Source organism: Culex quinquefasciatus, chromosome 2, assembly GCF_015732765.1.
Source record: "Culex quinquefasciatus strain JHB chromosome 2, VPISU_Cqui_1.0_pri_paternal, whole genome shotgun sequence".
NCBI lineage: Eukaryota > Metazoa > Arthropoda > Insecta > Diptera > Culicidae > Culex > Culex quinquefasciatus.
The window spans coordinates 26,093,041-26,108,437 of NC_051862.1; the positions used below are offsets into that span (position 1 = coordinate 26,093,041).

The following is a 15,397-nucleotide window of genomic DNA, read 5'->3' on the forward strand; positions in this document are numbered from 1 at the left end:
AAATGTTGTTGGCCTAGTATTTTCAAATATCAAAAAATGTTATTCCCAAGTTATTTCCGTCTGCTCGGGAAGTTGTTTTTGCTGTCAACCAATATCGGACCAATAACAAATTTTGTTATGATAACATTAACTGTTATTTAACTCTTATGTCAAAATCGATTTTTCAAGAAGATTCCATAACACTTTCTGTTATTTTAACAGAATTTGTTATTGAAATGGCATGAATTGTTGCCCGGGAAAGATTTTTTCGAAGAATAACTTAAACTGTCATTATGTTGTTTTTGCAATAACAAACCAGTAACACAGAAGGAATCATGAAGGAATAAAAAGATTTGTTATTTTGTGCGGAGAGGTGGAGCAGCATAATCACAAAAATTGTTATTGAAATGGAATGTCTCCATAACAAAAAAAAAGTTATTGTTTTGGTTTATTTGCAATTTGCAAATAAAAATAGCTTAAGGACCCTATTTCATGGTTAAATAAATGACCCCGACGAAAATGGGCAAAATTAACCCATTGTTCTAGCCAATATTAACAAAGTCCCTTAGGGGGTATATCAAATAATTAAAAAAATCAACTTTCAAATATTCAACTTTTTAGAATATTTTAGCTTAAGGACCCCATTTCATGGCCAAAATAATGACCCCGATGAAATTGGACAAAATTATCCCAAAGATCTAAACATCTTTAACAAATGAAAAAATAATAACAGATTCTGTTGTGGACACTTAAAACTTTTCCATTTGTGCGATTTATGGTAATTTTATTTCTAAGTCAGTATACCAAACGAATAACAAATCTTGTTATCAGGAGAGTATTTGAAATGTATAACATTTCCTCTTATAAGCTTGTTATTAAACATTTTCAATATAATATCACTTCAATACCAAATCTTGTTATTTTATCAGAAACTGTTATTATTTTTTCTTTTTGAAGTTGAAGTTCAGGATAAAATAATAACACTTTTTGTTATTTTAACAGGATTTGTTATTGAAATATTATTAATTTTGTTATTACCGTCTGCCCGGGTAATCATGTGTGAAGCATTTAGTGATACTCTTAGCTGAAATATCATGAAAGTATGGCGTAAAAAAATATTTTTATTTTTTAATTATATTTTCAATTGAAAAAAAATATATCCTTGAAGATTTTTTTAAATAGATTTGGTGTTTTCGGTAAAATTGTAGGTATGGATGAGAACAACACCTGAAAAAATGATACAAGGTATAAAAATTGATTTTCAAAAATCATTATTTTTTTGTGATATAAAATACCATGAGCCAATTTTGTTTTTTTAATAGTGATAATAAGGACCATGTTTGTCTACTTTTTTTTAGCTTCTCAAAACACTGACAAATCACATGATCAGAAACTAAAAAGTACGGAGGGTTTAAACATTAAATTGAAGTTTTTTAAAAAGACGTCCTATGACAACAAATTTCTAACTCACCAAGGTTTCAAAAGTTTTTACAAACTAGTAACACAACTATCGCCGAATAAAAATTAAATTGACAAAAAAGCACAGGTACCCTTTTACAGAAGCATTCCTGAAGAATTTTGTGATAATTTTTTGTTTAAGCAATGCAATGTCTCAAATTTGAATTTATACCAAACGTTGTGGAATTCAAGTAAAGCTTAAAAAAGAATACAAAACATCATTAACGGCATAGTATAATTAAATAAATCCTGATTAATTTTGGTCAATCTCATCCCCGACATATTAAGTTAATCAAAAACTCCATTTACATTCCCCCAGCTCAAAACACGACCAACAAATCGCCTCAAAATTCGATCCTCGTTGCCCATTTATCGCCGTAATGACGTTACGCCTTTTTTCGATGGAAGGGTTTTGCAAAACATTTCTTCTTTCCTTCCATTTCGCTTCACACTGAGCAACCGCGTTGACCACTTTCCAATATTGATCCCTTCTCCCGTTTACTTCCGAAAATGTGCAAGTGGTCGTTTCGTCCAACCACCAAACGAGTTGTTGAGTTTTTTTTTCTCCAAATATGGAGTGGTAACAAGATTTAATGAAAAGAATGGACTTTTTTTTTTTACTTATTGAAATTAATTTAAAAATGTATTTTTTTTAATTCAGCAAAAATGGTTTAAGAAATAAATTCGAGGGATTTCAAAACTGTTTCGAGAAGACTGCAAAAAATAGCGCAATTTGAGATCCGACTGGTAAATAAATACATAAATGTAATAAACAAGACTCGCAAAAAAAAAAAAAAAACAACTCAAGAATCACGAATTGTGATAAACCAGATCGCTGCTGGCGTCCTGAAGTTGAAAAACGGGGCCAAGATCGTGAACTAATTTAAAGCACGGAAAAAATACGATAAAATTATGTCAACATTATTGTAACACAAACTTGTGTTGTAATGTTTCATGATAATTTTAAATCTGTAAAAATGGTAGCCAATAAATTTTACAAAATAATAATTTTTCTCCGTGTTTGTCCAGCCCAACTCGCCTTCTCCCTCGGACGGCATTCTCATCATCATCGCATCGTGTGGCGTATTATATATTATGCGCGAAATAAAAGTATGATCATCATCACTTAACTTGTCTTGTTATGTTACTCATTATTCTTCATTTTGTCCGTGCCTTGTTTCGCTCAGTCCAGGGAGTTTCGGGGGGTTCAATCCCGAGGGCGGCCTCCTCTCTTTCGACCATATTTCTCGCGTTTTCAAGTTTCGAGTTCTGGGCTCTGGCGATTCTTGCGCGATCTCAAGAAAGAACGAGCAGTGAGAAAAAAAGTTGAACTTCGAGTCGAGCGAAGTGGGGTGAGGAAAGTGAAGTGCGAGGCTGATGCTGCTTGAAGAAGTGGTTCTGCCCATTGTTAGTGTGTCGATCATTCACCTTTCTTTTCCACCTAGGCGCGATGAAAAGTTTTTCCAATAATTCACGGTGCTGGTGGTGGTTGATGATTTTGAGGAATTCTTAACGTTGGAATCCCGTTTGATTTAGGGTTTGAGGTGAAAAATTCGCGTTGATAGGAAAATTGTCAAATGGAAACATAACTACACAAATGTTTTCCGAATTCAGGTTTAGGTTTAGGTCGCTAAACCTAAAATAACAAAAATATTCCAAAAATTGGTTTTAAGCCGAACAAAAATATTTTTTGGTTAAATTTTACCAAGTTTCGTAGTTTCAGTTTACCGATCGTTCAGCAATCGATTTTTTTTTTTGTAAAAATACCCCATTTATCTTCAAGTTAACACAGTAAAAAAATCATGATAATATTATACCTGGGAATGAGTACATTTTTTTTTTTTGAAAAAAATTTGTGATTTTACCTTTAAAAATGTGTAAATTTACCACTTTTTCGGTTTCATGCCGCACGGTAAATTTTTTTTTAGTAATTTTTAATTTCACTTTTAGTCACTTGATTTGAAAAAAAAAACGCCATTTTTATTTTATTTTATTATTTTCGGAGGCACCAAATGCCAACTTTTCAGAATTTTCCAGAATGGACAAAAAATCTTTGACCGAGTTATGAATTTTTTAATCAATACTAATTTAAAAAAAATCAAAATATAGGTCGCAAAAATTTTTCAACTTCATTTTTCGGTGTAAAATCAAATTTGCAATCAAAAAGTACATTAGTGAAATTTTCATAAAGTGCACCGTTTTCAAGTTATAGCCATTTTTAAGTATTTTTTTTGAAAATAGTCGCTGTTTTTCATTTTTTTAAATTAGTGCCCATGTTTGCCCATTTTTGAAAAAAATATTTTTGAAAAGCTGAGAAAATTCTATACATTTTGCTTTATTGAACTTTGTTCATACGACCTTTAGTTGCTGAGATATTGCCACGCAAAGATTTAAAAACAGGCAAATTGATGTTTTCTAAGTCTCACCCAAACAACCCATCATTTTCTAATGTCGATATCTCAGCAACTAATTGTCCGCTTTTCAATGTTAAAATATGAAACATTCGTGAAATTTTCCTATCTCTTTGAAAACAATATTTTCAAAAAAATTAAAATCAAGACTAACATTTCAAAAGGGCCAGTAAATATTTTTCCCTTTTGAAATGTTAGTCTTGATTTATTTATTTTTTCAAAGGTGAGCAAACACGGGCACTATTTTTTTAAAATTGAATATCTGCTACTATTTTCAAAAAACTTACCTGAAAATGGCTATAACTTGAAAACGGTGCACTTTATCAAAATTTCACTAAAGTACTTTTTGATTGCAAATTCGATTTTACACCTAAAAATGAAGTTGAAAAATTTTGCGATTTTTTAAAAATCAGTATTAATTCTAAAATTCATAACTCGGTCGATAAATTTTTGCCCATTTTGGAAATTTCTGAAAAGTTGGCATTTGGTGTCCCCTAAAACATATCAGAAAACGAGAAAAATAGAGTTTTATTTTGCAAATCAAGTTTAGGTGACAAAAAGTCAAAAATTAAAATTCACCATTTTTTTACCGTGTATCATTTTTTTTCAGTGTAGTCCTACAACTACCTACAACTTTTCCGAAGACACCAAATCGGTCAAAAAAATCCTTCAAAAGATACAGATTTTGAAATTTTCAGATATCATTTTTTTATGGACAGCTGCCAAATTTGTAAGGAAAATTAAATGGACAAACTAATGATGCAAAATAGCTTCTTTGGGCACCAAAAAAGTTTCAGCCGGATAAAACAAATCAAAATTAAAGAAAAAAGACCGATTTCGTAGAGAATGCTCACCTTCCCGAGCAGACGGAAATTACTTGGGAATAAAGTTTTTTGGTATTTGAAAATACTAGGCCAATAATATTTCATGTTATTTAGAACAAGATTTGTTCTTCGCCGATGATTTTTTGTTATTGGATTGTTATTGTAATAACTGACTAATAACATTTTAAGTTATTCTTCGAACAAATCTTTGTTATTATTTTTTGTTATTTTAACAACTAATCCGATCATCTCAATAACAGTTGGAGGTATTCTTCCATAACAAAAAATGTTATTTCCAAGTTGTTTTAACTAATAACAAATTTTGTTATGATAACATAAACTGTTATTAAACTCTTATGCAAAAATGTATTTTTCAAGAAGATTCCACAACGCTTTCTGTTATTTTAACAGTATTTGTTATTGAAATGGTATGAATTTTGTTATTACCGTCCACCCGGGTCTAAAAAAGACTAAAAAATATGAAAGTAAATGTATTTAAGAAATAAATCAGAAAAGAGTACTTTTTATTAAAGAAACTATTGCATTGAACTGGAATTCAGGAAAACATGAATTTTGTTAATGTTGAGTCAGTGGTGAATTTTTTTGAACTATTCGATACATTTTTATTCAAAATATAAAACTTAATACTAGCATTTGAAAAGGGCTTATTTTACATCTTTTGTTAAATATTATTATTAAGCATAAGCATAAGCATAGGTGCCCACCCGCAGTTGCTACTCCGTTATTGACCAGGACCTCCAGAAGTTACATCCACGAGCCGTGGAAGATAAGTGGGAGCTATCTTTCCTCGCTTCGCAACTTCTCAAAGGCCCCTATAATGCTGATCAATACCGGCGCCGGCCACGACCAGTGGTAGGGTCACGGGGAAGTGGATGGGAATGTTAGTCCGATACTTGAGTGATAGAGACCGCCCAATCGACTGCATCTCCGACAAAGTATCACATGAGTTTTGAGGGGGTTAGTAAATGGGTATGAGGTCAGGATTCACGAGTGGCAGTGATGTGACCATGAGCATTTTGTTTATCGGTTGAAAATTTTAAATCTTAGGCAGCCGACTGCGGAAAGATAGATAATTGATCATTTAAAAAGTTTTTTTTATCGAACGCGTGCCAGCCGAGCAGTAGTGCTATGGGCTGGACTTATCAGTATATTTTCAATTTAGATAACGCGAGCAAATTTCAAAAATAGTAAATAAATGACGCTTTACTCTTCATAAAATCGATCGATGCCAGTTGGAATAAATTTTTACGATCATTAACGATGAAAATTATCGCGAAAAACAGGACTGCGCGTTCCCAGAAGCACTGCACTTATGATGTCCAATAAGTTATAATAACCACTCACCCAAGCACACAAACAGCGCCACAAAAGAAATGAAAATGAGCATGCAAAAACAAGACAGCGCGTCCGCGTGGTCAGCGCACTAATCATAGTATTAATTCGACCGCGATTCTCCAGAAATTCTCCGTCGGCGTGCCTTCCGATCAACGGTGATGTAGGAAGGGCTTCATTCATTAAAATTATTTTATATCATAAGCCTTAAAACATATCCGTCGACGTGCCTTCCGATCCTCGATGATATGGAAAGGACTTAATCCAGCAATACGACTTGCTTGTCTCAAAAATCGGATCGTTTCTATCGAAAACTATATAAAGAGAACAAAAATAAAATTCATCGGCCAACGAACGCGCGAACAAAAAATAAATGAAAAAAGAAGAAGAAGAAATCCAATCACCCCATGTACACAAATAGCGACACAAAAGAGACGGAAAATAACACGAAAAAACAGGACTGCGCGTCCACACAGGCACCGCACTACTGATGCCATTATTTAATTATAATGACCAATCACCCCATGCACTCGAACAGCGACATAAAAGAGACGGAAAATAACACGAAAAAACAGGACTGCGCGTCCACACAGGCACCGCACTACTCTCTTTTGTTAAATATTATTATTAAATTAAAATTCTGATGACAACTCTAGGTCCAATCTTTGAAGTTTCATAAACAAATTTATAAAAAAAAATATTAAAATTGACTAGCCTTTCCAATAATTATCATTTTGTTAAATTACATGGAGATTTACAATTTTTGCAAAACATTTTCCCTACACAAACAACAAACTGAAATTATACTTAGGCAAATCGTCGATTATTTTTTATAAAGTAAATCTGTGTTATTACTACAACAAACTTCCTTTAAAAGAACTCACACATTTGAAGATATTTTTATTGAGCAAAGTATAACAGCAGAAAGTTGCACACAAAACCAGGCAATAAGATAACAACAACAACAAGTCCAGACGAACAAAACAATTGAACGAAGAAAAGTGGAAAAAGAAACGGAGAAATAACGCAGAAAAGCAAAAAAAAGAAACGAAAATAAAAATCGTGAATCGGAGACCAAAAGTGAAACCCTGGAGGAGAAGCAATAATAAGAATATATTATTGAAATTGTGTTCTTCCCGAAACCCCCATAAAACGAGAAGAGCCAACCCAACCTGAAACTTGCAACGCGAAAGAAGTCGAGACAAGAGAAGAAAAAAAAACCCTGGAAATGTTATAACAAGGCACTGATCGTTTTATTTATTTTTTGCCCCTCGTGCGCGCGCCTTCGTAGTCTCGATCCTCCCCGGACAACTTGGCAGCAGGGACTCTTCTCCCGGTCGTTGTAACGAGTCGTGCCATCCCGCTTTGCTCCCGCTCGTGTGAGCAGGAGGGAGCTGAAAAAAAAGCAGATCGATACTCTCAGATAAATGGTCCATCATTAGTCATTTGGTGCATGATTTTTTTTTCTCTCTGCTCTCTTATTTCTTCACTGGGGTTGATTATTCTCGAGGAGATCCCGAACCGCCGTGGTTTCAGACGGTGGTGACCTTGTGCTAGTGAACCTACTCTTGCCAAGGTGTGGCAATCAAAGTCGTAAACAAGAAAAACACGAAATAAGATATTTTCCACACATCTGAATAATTTCAAATTTAATCCTTTTCATGTTGTTACTCCTTCTCATCATGCTGCAAGCAGCATGAAGTTGCATCCAAATACTAAACAATTACTTTCCTAAGCAGATTGTCTCCAAACAAAATTTTAGTATTTTACTTATGTGGTGTTTGTTTCTTTCCAAAAAAAGTTAATTAGGAGAAACATACCATTTTTCAGCCCATTTCTTTTATTGATTATCAGCACTTTGATTATGAATTACAGCTTTCATAAAGTTTTTGTGTGTAACAAATAGCTCAATTAAAAGTAAACAAGCAACTCTCCATTGTTGATGTATCTAAAAATGTTGATTTATTGGAAAACTGCAAAAGTGATGAGAATTGGTTGAATAGCTTAGGGTGATTAAAATGGATATATTTCCCCTATTATGATGTCAAAGTATTCTCAAAATTCCTTCCTGGCGTCCCTTTAAACATCTCACTAATCTGCGCGCCCGGCATTCCAAAACACCTTGCAATGACTCCATTCAGTCAATCCAGCCGACAACATTGTACAGTGACATCAAAAGGGGAGTAGAAGTAGGCGGCGGCGCGCCCGTATCAAAACAACAGACAAAACGCGGCACCCCTGTCACAATTATCGCATTCAGTAGGCTTCTCAACTGCGGAGCCGTCAGTCACCGTTATTCACGCCGAATGACATTCAGACCTCTTGGCTTGGAGCGAGCAGCAAGCAAGGTTGCGCGCGGGGAATGACAACAAACAATTTAGATTAAAATTGTTCAAATAATTAGCGGAGATTTCTTTGGAAAGAAATGTTGAAGGCACCGTAAACAAAAATCTTGATGTTTTACACAAATAAACTGTTTTAAATAACTCATTTGATATCTACAATTTAACATGATAGGCGCCGTTGATGACCAACGTCGATTGTAATACTTTTCACATGAATGTTTTTCACAGTGGAATGAACACACTCTCAAACAGGCGACAAAGTGTGCCGCTTAGCACGAGGCGCATGTTTGCGTAAATGTTGTTTTTATTATTATTAGTTTGAGATTAATTTCCAACCTTGCTGTCTTGTTGGGGATGCTGGCCGAGGGGAGAGTGCCGTGTATCTCTTTGATGTGTTCGAAAAAGAGTTTGGTGCGTGTGTGTGTCACCGGCTTTATCTTAATGGTCATATTTTATGTCACCTTTTCTTTCTCTTCGTTTTTTTGCGGCTGGGCTGTTTTTGTTTTTATTTGCCCGCGGGCTTTTACTCGCACTTTTTGAGATGGCACTTTGATAAGTGCGTAGCGAATTGAGGGCTGAATTAGTTCGGGGAACTGGTTTAGAAATGCGGAGAATGATTAATTTTTCCTTTGAAGTGGTTCGTTAACAGACACCGAAAAAAGGTAATGAGGTAAATATTAATTTAACCCTCTTTAACAAAAGCCTTTAGGCAGGGTAAACTAGGAAAGATCTCCAAAATTTTTACTAAAAATAATTTATGTTGCTTTGAAAGCGTTAGGTGGAACGATTTTTGTTTTAAATTGGTTTTATGGTATTAGAAATAGACAACGTAAAAAAAATAATCCGATTAACCGGAGTGTTTTTTTACTTCGGGTAATCTATTCTGAACTGTTTTATTTAGGAGGAGGAGCAACCATGTTGCATTTTTTTTGCAAGATCAACTGACTGATTATAGTTCGGTTTTTACTTACTGACTATAAATAAACAATTAAATTTTAAAATAAAATAATTAAAGATAATCTATATTATAAAGCACACAAAATATGCATTTTTTTATGTTTCAAAAAAAGAAACAAGAGTAGCAACTTAAATTTCAGAAAGCAACGTTTTTCTAAAAAAAATTCTGCGTCAACAAAAACCTATGGAAAATCATAACTTTACTGTGATTTTCTATAATTTAATATACAAAATAACCATAAACCGGCTGGCAAATACAGGATTACAGTAATTTTGAAGGAAAAAATTCATCTAGTTTAAGTTTCCTTTTAATTTACGGCTTGAAAAAAAAAAAAAACCATAAAATACATAGAAAAAAATTGATTGTATTTTTTCAAACTGACTGAAACCTTTTCGGTGTCTTCCGTATGCCAAAACAAGCCTTTTTGCATCGTCAGTTTGTCCATTTAGTTTTACATACAAATTTGGCAGCTGTCTTTTGAAAATATTTTTTGATCGATTTGGTGTCTTCAGCAAAGCTGTGTGAATGAAAGAGGATTACGCTGACAAAAAAATAACACAAGAATAAAAAAATTGCGGGCTTTGTAAAATATTTTCTAAAGCAGGGAAATTCTTCTTTTTTTTTCTTTTGGACTTTTTTGGTGTGGCCTTTCGTTGCTGAGATAACGCAAAGATTTAAAATAAAACAGGAAAAAAAAAAGATTATCTCAGTGTTGCCCAATAAGGCCTCATTTGATCACCGATATCTCGGGAACTAATGGTTCGATTTTCAATTTTTAAAAAATTATAATTTATAATCAAAAATAAATATTTGAATGGCTTAAAACACTTATTTTTGACATTTTCAAAATTTTAAAGTGTTTTAAATATTTTTTTTTGACTTGGTTTTCAATGTTTCAAATAAGAACTATGAATTTAAGAAAAAAATAATTGAAAACAATGTTCATAAAACTCAAGATTATATTAGGCCGTTGAAAATATTTTTTTTTAATAGAGCAATTCTCTACCAAAACCGGAAATGGATTTTATTTGTATTTTTTGATTTGGCTCAAACTTTGTGGGGCCCTTCCCTATGACCAAATAAACTATTTTGTGTGATTGGTTCATCCATACAAGTCTCCATACAATTTTGGCTGCTGTCCATACAAAAATGGTATGTAAATATTCAAACAGCTGTAACTTTTGAGTGAATTGTCTGATCAATTTGGTGTCTTGGGCAAAGTAGTAGGTATTGTTGAGGATTTTTGAGAAAAAAATAGGTACACGGAAAAAAATTGCAGATTTTTTAATGAACTTTTTTTTCACTCAAACTCAATTTCCCAAAATACGTATTTTTTGATTTTCGAGATTTTTTGATATGTTTAAGGGGACAAAAATGGGCGTAATATTCAATGTTTGGCCCTTTAAAAATACTAGTCTTGATTTAAAAATTTTCAAAATATTTTTTTCGAAAAGATCGGAAAATTTCACGAATGTTTCATGTGTTAACATTGATAATTGGACCATTAGTTGCTGAGATATCGTCATTAGAAAATGGTGGGTTATTTTGGTGAGATTAAGAAAACTTCAATTTTCGTGTTTCTTTTTCTTAAAACGGCTCTATCTCAGCAACCCGAGGTCCAATCTTCAATGTCTCTTAGACAAATTTATAGCAAATTTTCTGAACTTCTCAAAAAATATATTTTTAGAAATGGTCACTTATGGTCACTATTTTTAAAAATTGAAAAACTGCAAATATTTCGCTAAAATCAAACATTCGGTGGCTATATCATGAAAACGGAGCCCTTTATCAAAAAAATCTGTTAAGTACTTTTCGATTGCAAATTCAATTTTGCATTAAAAAATAATGTCAAACTTGTTTTTGCATGAAACTTCGATTTTTTTTTTCCAAAAATCACTGTTATTCAAAAAATCATAACTCGGCGGCAGATTTTTTTACCATGTTCCTCTATGGCTCAAAAGTTGCGGATTTTTGTCCCCTAAAACATATCAAAAAATCTCGAAAATCAAAAAATACGTATTTTGGGAAATTGAGTTTTAGTGAAAAAAAAAGTTGATAAAAAGCAAATTTTTTTCCGTGTACCTATTTTTTTCTCAAAAGTCCTCAACAATACCTACAACTTTGCCGAAGACACCAAATTGATCAGAAAATTCACTCAAAAGTTACAGCTGTTTGAATATTTACATACCATTTTTGTATGGACAGCAGCCAAAATTGTATGGAGACTTGTATGGGTGAACCAATGACGCAAAATAGCTTATTTGGTCAGGGAAGGCCCCCACAAAGTTTAAGTTAGATTAAAAATACAAAAAATAAAAATGGTCGAAATCGGCCGATTCGTAGAGAGTTGCTCAATAATTATTTTAAAACAATTGTACTGATGTAAGAAGCATTTTAAAACACTTTTTTTATAGCAATGTTAAAACTATAATATTCATTTTTTTTTCAAAATCCTTATAATAACAACTAAAACACAAATATAGTACTATTTTAAGACAATGCAAATCATGACAAAAAGAAGCTTCAATCAAAAAAGGAAAAATAAAAATTCAACGAAAATAGAGTACAACAAAAAGTCCAAATTTGGTGCTTTCGATTGTTTTCCAATTACTACAAAATGAATCATTAAAAAGGATGGGATGAGATGAAAAATTCTAAGAAAAAATGCTGCAACCTGATTTGATCATAATAAAAAATTAGTTTAATAAAACAAAAAATAATAATAAAATAAAACATTCAAAATTCTTACACTTACAGTTATTGAATTTCTGGTTTGAAGTTCTGAAAGGCCAATTTTACAATCAATAAAAATATTAAAATAAACATTTTTTAAATCTAAAATCACCCTTCTTGTTTAAAAAAAAAAAAAAAAGCTGTTGGCTAATCAACATTGGTTGATAGCTTTCAATAGGCTTTTAAGGTGGCTCAATGGTCTAGGGGTATGATTCTCGCTTTGGGTGCGAGAGGTCCCGGGTTCAAATCCCGGTTGAGCCCAAATATTTTGGCTCTTATTTTTTTGCATGTACTCATCAGATATAGTAAAAAAAAAAATCACGAGTCTTAAACCAAGTTCCCTCCCCGCTGGTAATTTCCGAAAACCAGAAAGCACCACGCTGCGAATTTTGCATAAACTTGGGCTTGTTTGTGTTTACTTCACAGCTTTTTTTTCTACAGTTGGATTGGTGCAGCCATAGGTCGATACAGTTTGCTTTCTCCAATTTCTAGATCAACAAGAGTAAACAAGCCGCCGCGCGGCCGCCATCACCCCCCTGGGAGGAGGCTGCCTGCCGGCTTTTTTTTTATTTTCCTCTGAGGCCTTCTGCCTTTTTGGCCGGACCGCGCAAGATCCATTTGGCGCTGATCAAAAGGCGGTCTTTGCTACGGTCCATTTTGTGGCGGGGAGGTGTCGTGTTTTGGTTTGTTTGTGTATAAAAGATGGGGCTTTATTGAAGATATACCGCGGAGAAATTGCGCTTAGCTGAGAGTGCGATGGAAAGAGTTAAAAATTTAAGTCAATACATTTTTTAAATTGAAAATAAGTTGAAGAAATGCAAAGTATTTTAAATTTATTTTAAAGAATAGGAATATCAAACAAAAAAGCAAATTTTCAAGATATTGGCCAGTCCTAATCTTTCATAGTGCTTAAAAGTGTCAAAAAACGAATCAACTGAACAGCTTCGGACAGCGGCTACCGTTCGATTCGCGCCTGTTCAAGGTGACATCATTAATCTTTCCCGCGGCCGGTTTCTAAACTGGTTCACGTTTTGTTGATATTTTTTTCGCAAACATTCATAATCTCCCTATTCACCGTTTGTTGAGCTTTTAATTTTGCAATTCTCGCCACTCACTCAAAATTGTATTATTTTCGTTCTCTTTTCCTCCTTCCAACTTTAAAGCAAGTTTTTTTTTTAGAAAAGGAAGAAGAAACCCAAGAAGGAGCACCTCCAACTGCCTTTTATTTGTTTTCACGGCTTAATATTTGTCTGTTTGCATTATTAATCGATTGGCGACGACGATAATCCACTTAAATGTGAATTTATATTTGAGTGGCTGGTCGTGTCCCTCTCTCCTAAAGCTGAACGAAGTAGGGGGGAGGGAGTCCAGTCACCAGCAAGTCTGGTCACGACACTCGAGACCTGGGGAGATTATAACGTTTTATACTTTTTTTTTGCAAACTTTCAGCGACACGATCTTGGAAATAAACTTTAAAAAGTGTGCACACAAAAAGGTGGTGTGTGCTTGGGGTGTCAATATTTGAAAGTGTTTTGGCGCGTTGGACAAACACTTGAAGTCATTTTGGCGATGATAGATTTTAAAATGTTGAAAGTGGCTATTTGAGGAAAAAGTATTTTATCTGAATGTAAAGGTCAACTTGAACATAGAGCTAGTTTTTATTTTTATTTAAAAAAATAGCAGGGGAAATATACCCATTTTAAGCCTTATAAGCGGTCGCGTTTGAATGATGCTGGATAATCTGGAATGTTCCTTGAAATTTACTAAAACCAAGTACACCAACGAGTAGAGCAACTTTTTGTGAACATTTTTGTTTATTTTCAGTTTTATTAATAGTTATGCTATTCCTTTTACAATCATTTAAAAAAAATATTTCCCAAATGCATTCTGAGCAGTCGAGAGCATTGGGCCACGTCCATTTTCCTATTTTAAGACTAGGTCTTTTTTTTCCAGCGTTCTCACGAAAAGTTGCATTTATAGAGAAAATTTCCTGGCAACACTGGCTGTGCCAAAAAAATGATGAGAAATGGTCTCGCAAAATAGAAATTACGATCAAAAGTGCATCAAATTTGATCTTTTGGCCAGTAAATGGCATAAATTTGCGTGCTTACTTGGGGCGGTGCTGTCGCTGGTAAGTTTATAGCCTAAATATTATTTTTGGAGCTTTAATCGATCATCAAACACTTCATATGATTAGAAATGGTATATTTCCCCTATCCCCGAGCAGATGGAAATAACTTGGGAATAACATTTTTTGATATTTGAAAATACTAGGCCAATAACATTTTATGTTATTTATAACAAGATTTGTTATTCGTCGTTATGATTTTTTTGTTATTGGATTGTTATTGTAAGAACAAACCAACAACATTTTAAGTTATTCTTCGAACAAATCTCTGTTATTATTTTTTGTTATTTTAACAACTAATCCGATCATCCCAATAACAATTGGCGGTATTCTTCCATAACAAAAAATGTTATTCCAAAGCTGTTTTGTCTCTCAACCAATATCAGACTAATAACAAATTTTGTTATGATAACATAAACTGTTATTAAACTCTTATGCAAAAATTGATTTTTAAAGATGATTCCATAACACTTTCTGTTATTTTAACACTATTTGTTATTGAAATGGCATGAATTTTGTTATTACCGTCTACCCGGGGCACGAAAAATCAAGGGGCAAAAAAATATTTTTATAAAAACTTCAAAATTTCAATGTTGATTTAAGTATAATCAGCTGAAATCAATTTAAAATGCGTTTCCCTGCGTTTAGAATCACTTTCAACATAATTGAGTTGATTTAAAAATCTTATGAATTTTTGAAAATTTTCGATGTTCTTTAACTTAAAACTTTTGTTTCCGTCCAATCTTTCATATTTTGAAAATTAATGATTGCAAAACAACTGAACTAGTGTAAAATGCATTTTATAACACTTTTTCCATACAAATGCTGAAACTATGAATTGTTTTTCAATATTTGTATTTTTTTTTTTTTGGACGCCCGATTTGATGGCGTACTCAAAATTCCGATAAAACGTATTTATCATTGGAAAAAAACACTGAAAAAGTTTTAAAAACTCTGTAATTTTCCGTTACCTAACTGTATTTTTTTTAAACATGCCATTTTAGGGGTACTTTGATATACATATTAGAGTGTAACAAAAATGATTTTTTGGCGGGCATTCAGGGGTTTGTTCAGGTGGGCATACTGAGCCTAAATCCCAAATATGAGCTTGATTGGATGTAACAGGAGCTGGCGCTTCGCCCTTCAATTTTAAATGGGATTTAACCCGTAAAAAAAGATTTTTTTAAAAATGTCACTTTTTGAGGCAT

The 15,397-nt window shown here is 33.1% G+C and overlaps 1 protein-coding gene and 1 non-coding gene across 2 annotated transcripts in view; one reads left to right on the top strand and one right to left on the bottom strand.

Moving 5' to 3' along the window:
* Positions 1 to 15,397, bottom strand: part of LOC6031701 (low-density lipoprotein receptor-related protein 6) — a 95,938-nt gene that overhangs the window by 60,279 nt on the left and 20,262 nt on the right.
* Trnap-ugg lies at positions 12,251 to 12,322 on the top strand. The gene has a single exon. It is a non-coding gene; the product is annotated as a tRNA-Pro (tRNA).